This window comes from Oratosquilla oratoria, chromosome 11, assembly GCF_046742065.1.
Source record: "Oratosquilla oratoria isolate Oo_2021 chromosome 11, ASM4674206v1, whole genome shotgun sequence".
NCBI classification, from domain to species: Eukaryota; Metazoa; Arthropoda; class Malacostraca; order Stomatopoda; family Squillidae; genus Oratosquilla; species Oratosquilla oratoria.
In genome coordinates, this window is record NC_134787.1 from 52,202,309 (window position 1) to 52,213,513 (window position 11,205).

The window sequence follows — 11,205 nt, forward strand, 5'->3', positions numbered from 1 at the left end:
GTGTGTGTGTGTGCAAGGTCATAGCATTACCCATAGATCGGACCTACGAGCTCTGAGCTCTCTTCCAGGAGGGAAATAGCTGTCGATCACGAGTCCAACACGTGATCCAAAGACCAAGTGAATACACACACACATATATATATACATATACGGTATATATACATTTATATATATATATATATATGTATATACATATATATGTATATATATATATATATGTATATATATATATATATATATTGACACACACACACATATATATATATAAATATTATATATATATATATATATATATATATATATATATATATATATCACAACTAACACCACAGTCGGACGAAAGAAAGAGTTGCGTAAGCGGAACTATATATTTCGATTGCTACCTGCAATCCTCTTCAGTAGTACAAAGTGGCAGGGAGGAGGCTATCTTAAGTAGCAACCTCTTACAAAAGAAAGGGAACACGAGAAAATACAGAACATCACTGCCCCAACCCTAGTTGACCTGAGGCTGACACGAGGTCGGGTCAGGGGGAGGGGGAGGAAGCTTGTTGACAATATTTTTGGTGATGAATAGTCCTGAAATGATGTCTGGGGTCCATTGACCCTTGGAAATATTCATCGTGGGCAGATAATCAATTAATGTTGATTCCACCATTTTCCTTCTGAACCCACACCCTGATTTGTAAATGAGATCAGATTTCTCCCAGTCCATCCGGTGATTAAATTTATCAACGTGTTGAAACACTGCTGAATTTATTTGGCCATATCTAATCGACCTTTTGTGTTCATTTAATCTTGTCGGTAGGTCTCTTCCCGTCTGGCCAATGTATGAAAGGTTACAATCTTTACATGGAAGGGAGTAAACACCTGGGATATGTTCTTCCTTCAACCTCTGGTGAACATTAACAACTTTTTTATTAATGGTATTAGGGTAGTTATGAATTAAATTTACTTTCTCTTTGGGAAGAAACTTGGACAATTGACTGATGGACTCTGAGAAGGGGATGACTAGGGGATTTTGTCTCTCTTTCTTTAACTTAGTGGAAGGGTGTTTGAAAAAACTTGCTCTGGCTTGACTAAGGGCTTTATCCAGAAACCAATGAGGGTAGGCTAATTTTGTTAATTGGGACTTGATGGAAGTTAATTCGTGTTCTAAAAATTGGGGGCTACAAATCCTAAAGGCTCGGAGAAAAAGTCCCGAAGCTACACTCCTTTTAATGTGATCTGGGTGATGACTGAAGAAATGGAGGTAACTACCTGAATGAGTGTTCTTTCTAAAAACAGTAAAGGCAAGCTTATTCCCATTCTTCATGATTAAGATGTCTAAAAAGGGGATTTTGTCATCTTTTTCCCATTCCACTTTGAACTTGATGTTGGTTGTTAAATTATTAAGTTTATCTAGAAAAATATCAAAGGGACCCCAACTCTCATCCCAAAGAGTGAAAATATCATCAACGTATCTTAACCAAATCATACCTGGGGGTTTAATTGTTGGAAGAAGAACACTCTCAAAGTATTCCATGTAAAGATTAGCCAGAACAGGAGAAAGATTCGAACCCATGCTACAACCAAACTTTTGCCTGAAAAACCGATTTTGAAAGGAAAAGACATTAGATGACACGCAGGTGCGTACAAGAGCAATGATTTTGGAAACCGGAAGGGGGAATTTGTCTTGGAATGGTTGTAGCTTAGTTTCTAGAAAGGACAAAACATCATCAACACAAATGTTCGTAAATAATGAGATAATATCAAGACTTGGTTGTAGCATGGGTTCGAATCTTTCTCCTGTTCTGGCTAATCTTTACATGGAATACTTTGAGAGTGTTCTTCTTCCAACAATTAAACCCCCAGGTATGATTTGGTTAAGATACGTTGATGATATTTTCACTCTTTGGGATGAGAGTTGGGCGGAATAGAACAAATCCACCTTGGGTACGGGGAAGATTAAGTTCATCCCAACGGACCCTTTTCAGCAAGTTGTGAATTGTGAATTTTTCGGAGGACTTACAGCAGACGATTCCATTCAGTTAAGGGAGCGTCACGGTAACGAAGGGATTGAGGATTTTGTGTATGTATATATGTATGTGCGTGTGTATACATACATGTGTACACGGAAAGAAGAATAAAACGACCCATTCGTCCAGATGCGACAACTGACCTCACGAGATTGCACTTAAATGTCTACTTGACCTCAGGTGATGACATTTGAAGCTCTCCACCCCCACCTCCACTCCCCCCACCCACCCCCTCACAAACTCTTCTGACATTCCCAGGTTTGCTCTGATTGACCATGAGAGTTCCCTGACAAGTGTTACCAGCAATACATTTGTCAAGTTAGCGCATTCCTGGACTCGACTTGTATCGTGATGGACAGTGTGCTTGGCTCGATGATGTTGGTGTTGATGCAAGTTATTCGTCGCGGTTTCTTATGAATTGCCCTGGTGGGTGCAAGGTTCATCATTTCCAACATGTAGGAGCAAAGGATTGAATGTCTGTCCTTTCCGAATACTGTACATACATATACAAAGTACATTACCGTGAATAGGACGCATGTGCGTGAGTTGTGTGCTCGTGTTTGTATGTATGCATATATATATAAGTTTGTATGTGTATGCAAATGTGTGTGTGTGTGTGTGTGTGTGTGTGTGTGTGTGTGTGTGTGTGTGTGTGTATGTCCATGTGTGTGTGTGCGCGCGCGTGTCTGTATGTGTGTGTGTGTGTGTGTACGTGCGTGTGCGAGCCCGCGCGGGTGTATGTGTGTATGTGTGAAAGAGAGAGGAGAGTGTGTGTGTGTGCATGTGCGTTTGTATGTGCGCGTGTGTCTATATATGCGTATGTACGTCCGCGCGCGTGCGTGTGTGTGTGTATGTGTGCGCGCGCGCTTGTGCGTGTGTATCTATCCCCATGGTCTCCCAGACGGCTGCACCTAGCCAGTCGCAAACGGGTCCATACATGCAACTTTTTCACGAGGGATCAGCTGCAGTAAAGTACCGTTCGCAACACGCAACATGAAACACGCAACATGCAACATCCTTTTCAAAGGGGGGAGCACCTGGCTGATTGCAATTTATGGTGTAACTGCAACTTTCCACGGGGAATCTGTTGCTGTATATTGCAGGCTGCCACTGGCGGCGTCTAACCTACAACATGCAACAAGAATCATGCAACTTCACATCCCAAGTGACTGCACTTGGTCAGTGACAAGTTCGCCCATAGACTATGCTATATTAAACAGTTTCCTGTTATGTAATGTGATTTTAGATTCCCTGAATATTTCGGATATCTTTGACAGATTTTCCTCCTCACCGATGTATCAAGACGTCTGAAATTATATTTCCTTTTAAAGTTTTTAATAGTTACCTATATCGGTGTGTTCCGTGAAATAAAGTTACCAATACCCTCGTTTTGTCTAATAACATTTAGTCACTAAATGCCAATGAATATTTATAATTATTATTTGTAAACTATACAAATGCTACGTAATATGTGCACTATACAGCAACTTCTGTTTCTTTTTCTGAAAATACGCTCATCTGTCACCGAATCGAGAGAGAAAAAAGGAGAAAGTGGCAACCGCCCCCCCCCCCCTCTACCTGGCGTTCGAGTCAAACCAGTTTTTTTTTCTTGTATTGATTCTGCTTGATACAGCCAGCTGTTATGCATGACTTTGATTGTCCTTACGTGCTACGTTACGCTCTGAATCATCCACGGGTTTCATAAGATTCCCCCTACGGTAGCGGGTCACATTAAAACTTGCGCGCACACATACGCACACGCATGCACGCTCACGCATGCACACACGCGGACGCATAGAAACACGAACACGCGCGCATGGACGTACGCACGCACGCATGCGCACGCGTACACGGATGTACGCACACACAGGCGCGCACGTGGGCATAAGCGTACATGTGCACGAACGCACACACACACACACTGAAGTAACAGAAAGAAAACATGCTCATATTGATCGGACGTAAGTGCACTATTCATCTACTCTGCCATAAACATGGCCAAGACATTGAACAATTATTCGATTCCCCGTCACGATCTCCCTTGTTGAAGGCCAGGTGACGGTGCCCATTTGGCAGACCCTTTCCTAACTTCGACACCGTGACTAGGACTCGAACCCGAGCGGATTACCACTACCACAGCTGACCCCATGGCCAAAGCTCACCTTGAAGTACACAACAGTGGTGTGGAACCTACAGCCGAGAGCAAAACTTGGAAAAGTCTATCAAACGATCACAGAAACAACGATTCGCAAATAATAAACAAATACATAAATGGATACACAAATAAATGGTTACGCGAATAAACAAATAAAATTATAAGAAAGTAAATGGAGGACTAAATAGACGAATAAATCAATAAATAAAAGCCTAAACGAATAAGCAGATAACAAAACAAATGAACGATTACATGAGTAAACAGATAAACGGATGGGTAAATGAATAAATGAATAATTAATAAATTATTCGGCCGAATAAACTGACGAATAATAAAGGTCTCCAAGAATAACGGAATATCAGATATCCAGACATAAACAAATCAAATTGGACAAACTAGCTCCAGCTGGGGCGGTCATGCCTACACACCTCGTAGAGCGCGGGACTGGAAAATGAAAAAGAAAAGAAAGGGTTAAGTTGGCTAAAAATCCTTAATACCAATGCTGCGTACTACTACTACTACTACTACTACTACTACTACTACTACTACTACTACTACTACTACTACTACTACTACTACTACTACTACTACTACTACAACTAAAATGATAATAAAATAAATTAATTAGAAAATAATTAAAAAAATAAAAACGAAAGGGTTTAGTTGGTTGGAAATCCTTAATACCAATGCTGCGTACTACTACTACTACTACTACTACTACTACTACTACTACTACTACTACTACTACTACTACTACTACTACTACTACTACTACTACTACTACTACTACTAAAATAATCAAATATAAAAAATCGTTTCAAAGCATGTCACGACTCTTCGCCCCATTGAATCACCTCTTGTGATATTTTGGAACCTTTCGGCGGTATCCTTCTCCCCGCGCCACAGGAGCAAGGCTCAGCGTTCTTCCTTGGATGGAAATTTGACTCCGAACAAGAAGGAGTAGAAGGAGGAGGAGGAGAAGAAGAAGGAAAAACTACGTAACAGTGGTCAGTAGGGGTGTTTCCAAAGCCGCCTCTCCTCCCTGAAATATTGGCCACATACTCGTGCAACTATGCAGCCAGTAGCCGAGTAAGGGAATCATCTACATAAGATAGTGTGTCATCAAGTCATCAAGATAAGTAAAGTATCCCACATCGCCAGTAAGTATGGTGGACGGAACCATCCTCCCAGCCACACAACGGTGGCAGTGCGGGTCAACTGATCGATTTTTGCTAATACCCCTTCGCCATCGAGAAAGGGAGGTCCCACGGAAGTGAATTAAATCGCCCAGCGGTAGCCATAATAAAGGAACGCCTGACGATATTATTCAGCTTGAGAGGGACCTTTGGGAGGATGAAATTTTGTTGTAAGCACACACATAATGTTTACCCAGGTGATAGGGAGCTGTGAGTCACATCACATGTCGCGTCGCTTCGCGTAAATTCGTGACGTCATGTCGCGTCGTTTCGCGTAAATTCGTGACGTCATGTCGCACAACTTATGATCTTACCCCCAACGACTCGTACCACATGTCGCCAGTTTATTTCACTCAACCTCGTGTAGCGAAAGGGTTGAGGCCTACCTCGATTAACCCCAATGATAAGTTAAATCTTAACTTGACCGTGTATCTTATCTGTTTAGGAATCTTCGCTTGATCAATATTTATTGGCAATAGTGTTAGTACTTCTCTACTTGTTAGTCACGAATTCACGCTGGCCTTCAACATCAACCAAGAATTCTTTCTGCATCTTTCTAGAATATCCAGTATCAACTTGACTGTCAGTATTCGTGATCGTACATGATTATTATCACTAAAAATTTATCGGGTGTGGATTCATTAAATTGTATATTTTGCACAAGTTTTCGCCTCGTTAAGGATCCCAAGCAAATGGGAGAATTCTAATCATCTATCAAATGAGGGAGTCTGAAAAGTACTTTTATCTCGTCGTCCGTAAGGCCCCGTCCACACTGTGCCCCATGACCATGGCGGTGCTAGTGGCGCTGTTGAAAATCTTGAAAATCGAAGTTTTTGAACACCGCCAGCGCATGACTGAGCTGTTTAGAACCGACTCGATTTGATGGGTATACACATGTCATCAGTGCCACCTCAACCATTGTCGAGAGAGGATGTATGCGTCGTGCTCTCCGTCATGGTCATTTCTGTTAGCCCTTTTGAGTGGACGAGAAGCCACATCCAATATTTTGTTTATTTGTTGAAACAACCTCCCTGGTTATGGGATATCAAGAGCAAGGAGTACAAAATGATGAACATAAGGAGTGTGATCCTTGGTGATATAAGGAAAGAGTTGTTACTTATTCTGAACCGTAACATAAAAAATGCGAGTTTTTAGGCTGTTTTAGATGCAGTTGTGCTCTTCACCACAGGCCGCAAAAATAAATAATAGATAAATTAATACATAAATAAATAATAACAAAAAAATCGCTGCTGACGTTATTATTAACTTGTAGTACTTATGGGGTTATAAATACTCAGAATGATAGGAGCTATCCAATGTTATAGACAACAATTGCATCTGTGATACTGGCAAACAACTTTACATTAACCGATTTTTCCTTAATAAAAATATGACAGTGTGAAAGATTGTAGCCACCTGCAGACAACAAATTTTGATGCTTTTTCTTCTCCCAACACTGGCAACACATTTGCAAGAAAGTTTTTAGGTTAGATGTAATTCTGCCATTCCCAATTGCAGCCCCCGTCAAAAACACTCTAAATATTTAAAAATCGCTACTGATGTTATTATTAATTTGCGGTACCTATTTATGGGATTCAAAATATTCAGAATGACAGGGGTTCTTCAATGATATGATAAGAATTGAATCTATGAAACTCCCATTCTTTCCTCATGCCCACTCAATGTGGACATTAGTGTGGACACTTAAGCTCAGCTTTCAACACCGTCACCTGCCACATGCGTATCTGTATGAGGCACAGTTGATGGTAACTTCCTGTTACGTCAAATAAGTTTCGCTAAATCACATTTCGACAAACTCCTAATGGTTAGGTTACTGAGGTTAGGTTAGGTTAAGTTGGAATGTTTTAGTTTACGCTAGTATGTGAGTTTACGTTAGGTTATATTGAATTAGGTTACGCTAGGTTTAGCTAGATTACGTTAGATTTCGCTAGATTACGTTAGAAAACATTAGATAACTTTCGTTTATACTTGCCTGCGCTCTGTTATGTTAGGTTACATTAAATTACATTAGGTATTATTAGGTTGCATTAGGTTACGTTAGGTTACATTTCGTTGGGTTACGCTGGGTCATGCTGGCTTATTAAGTTACGTTAGTTAATCTACATTAATTATGGTCATCTCAGGTGAGGTTAAGATGTATGTAGAAATAAAAATGGCCAAAATGCAAATAATTTGCTTGGGCATGAACCTAGTCCATAATAAGGGCAGAAATATTCTACTGAGATCGTTATACCAATAATGTTTTCGGTTTTGAAAACAACAAAATCTTCGAACTTTTCGAAATGCCCAGGAAATTCCGCGTTCAATATTTGTTACTTATGCAAGTCTTCCGAAAAAAAAAATATAATTTTTTTTCTATCAGTTCTTACCTTGTCCGAACCACATACACACATACACCTAATACACACATGCACATAATACACATCGCATATACCCACACATACACATATAATACATACGTTTACACACAATACACATAGTATACATATATACATAATACATATACATACAAACACAAATACATACATATTACATATGCACACACACACATGCACATACGCAAACATACATACACATTCACGTGGAAACATATACAGTACATGTCACATAATACATATGCATATACACACAAACATACGTGCGTGCATATGTGCGCTTTCGTGCACAAGTACATTTTCACATGTTTATTTGTAGCGCGTCTGTCATTGTGCGTTTGTATATCTGTGCATTCGTGTGTGCTTGCATGTATAAGTGTTCAGTAAGAGAACATTTGCCTTCGAATTCGTGTGAAGAACATTGTAGATTTTGTTCTGGCAATAGAAGGATGGCTCTTTCGACCAACTCTCTCAGTCTGTTGGCATACTCTATAAACAACATTCTAATAATCTTCTTCGCCTTAAGGACAAACCTTAGGCCAATGAGGATGAAACAATCTTGGTTTCTTCAACGTTGTGGCCTACTTGACTTGTTTTATCCTGACTGACGCCAGGATATCTAATTCAGCCGTGAACACTAAGGACCCACCACCTCCACTGCAGTGACGTCCTTGTAGGTGCATGGAACAACAATACGAGGAAAGGATACAGTAGCGAACCACAAAACCTGAGCGAAGTATCAGAAACACGTAACACGATTTCCGTTTTCAGTGCTCGCTCGCTCGCTCTCTCTCCCCTCTCTATATCCGACCTCGTTAGGGATCGAAAGGTAAGGCTTCCATTCAGCATTCCTGGTTTTTCCTTTTTGACCCGCTGTGCCAAATCGCCGGAATGAAAGTCTCATTTCGGGTTGGTCGTCACGCCCCTTTGCTTCGATTAAATCACCTGCCTTAACCAGAATAAAACTGTTAAATGAAGGCACTCTAGCAAAAGGAATGGGCTTATTGATGCGAGCAATCTGTTGACAATTGTCCCCGTTCGTGTGACCCATCACTGGTTGATGAGTTGCAGAAGTGGACGAATACCTTGCAGTACAATGATGAAACACAAAATGTTATGGTTTCTTTCATGCGCATGTCTCTCCGTTCGTATAATGGGAGTTAGGCAGATGATGGAGAGACGATATAGAGAAGTTTGCAGGAGTAGCGTGGTAAATATTAGTACAGTTGTGCGACTTATTGGGGAGGCTGGAAGAGACCTTTGTCTAACAGTAGACTCCGAATACTTGATTGGTTGATTGAAAATAAATATAGTGAAGAGTTCACACTAGTAAACACACAACTGTCTCCGTCACTCTTCCCCTTTAGAATGGGACAGCCGGGGCAAGTGGCAGTCATCTTTGGAGATAGACATGGAGTGTTTGAGTCTGCCGTGGCATGTTCGGAATCGACCCCGCTTCAGGATCAGAAAGGCCATTCATTCATTCAGAAAGGCTGCCCTAGTACAAGAGGCAATGGAGCTAAGGTCTTCCTGGCGTAAATTCTAAAAAAAGGAAGAAAAGGAAACTATCATAGGTTTTGAGGGACATTGTATGTTTCTCATTGCGGGCAAATTACTCAGAGGCACAACGAAAGACACAAAAATCGTGCTCAATATTGTGAATAGAAATGTTGACATACTTGACTGGAATAAAAGTTCCGACCGATGAGCAGGTAATAGTTGAGTGTGATCCGAGTTATTCGCTATCAGATGTACACATAAAAAAGTGTGTTTTTTCTTTGTATGAACACACACAATTATGAGTACCAAAAAATCAATCGTGCAGTACTATTTTTCGAAAATACACGCACGCACGCAAATGCACACACACACACACACACACACACACACACACACACACACACACACACACACACACACACACGCACGCACTGACACGCATGTGTGTATGAGGTCACAGCATTACCCATAGATCGGGTTATGTAGAACCTCTGAGCTCTCATCCGGGAGGGAAGTACCTGTCAATCACGATTCCAACACGGGAACTGTGACCATAGTGAACCACACAGACACACACACACAAAATACACTCATATTACACATTATATGTATAGATACACACATACAGACACATGCGCGCGCGCGCACACACACACAGTAATGCTGCACTACCAAAGGCACCTATGAATGGACGGATATCGGGGACAGCAATGGAGCAACACGACAAATGACGGAAATGAACAGAATTTTAAATTTATATTCCTGTGTCAGAGTGACAGATAAAATCCTGATCGGAATCCAGATGTACACCCTTTGTTCCATTTTCTAGCCACTGTTTTTACCATACCGCCTTAGCCATTTTCCCCAACGCTTCGTTTAGTTATAAGACAACCGCTAATCCCAAAAGTGACATATATTCGAAGGTTCACAAAAGACCTGGACGAAAACAAAGCAGGTCGTATATCGCGTCAATATAACGGAGAGGTTTTGGGCGGTGTCCACATGACCGAAGAAATTAAAGCCAAGAGGCTGTATGGGCACACTATTCCAACAGTTTCCAAAATGGGCAGGGAAATCCTCATCCTCCACCTCTGAGCCTCTTCTGCGCTGTTTCTGTAAGTCCCATAGTAGGTTTGCTTCCTGTCGGAGAAAAGTGGTAATGTGTGTACTGGTCGAGGTACAATACTTTGCCCAAGGGTCCGGGAATCCGGCAGAAACGTCCCCGGAAGTCAGGATCCTCACCTATGGCAAGACAATTTAGAATCAGCAAGTCACCGGCGCTTCTGTCATAATGAACAATGTCTCACCGTCAACATATGTTGTCTTATATTTTGTGTTTTGGTTCGGTTGGTCGAGGGTGGGCCCTTCGACGTTTAAGTTCAGGTGAAAATACAAAACTCAATAAGAAAAAAAAAAAAAAATCGGCACTTTGTATATTTTGTGGTTAGTTGTACATGGCAGAAGAGAAAACATTTAACGTTCGGTTTTTTGAAAAACCAAAAGAAATTCTCTTGTATTTATAACCAAGGCTTTCACTGGGTTAAGCTCTACAAACTGATGTTAGATCCATTTCAACACAAATCAGTGTCGAGGAACTTCTTTCTCCACGCTTGAGGTGTCCGTGCACAATTCGCTGCATAGGAGGAGAAGGAGGAGGAGGAGGAGGAGGAGGAGGAGGAGGAGGAAGAGGAGGAATGGAGGAGGAGGAGGAGAAGGAGAAGGAGAAGGAAAAGGAGAAGAAGAAGAAAAGAAGAAGAAGAAGAAGAAGAAGAAGAAGAAGAAGAAGAAGAAGAAGAAGAAGAAGAAGAAGAAGAAGAAGAAGAAGAAGAAGAAGAAGAAGAAAATTCCTTTAAGCAAAGGGATTTGTGCGCGTAAGTGTTCCTGTGTGTATGTGTATGTTCCTGTGTGTGTTTGTGAGTCAAAGCATTACCCATTGATGGGAG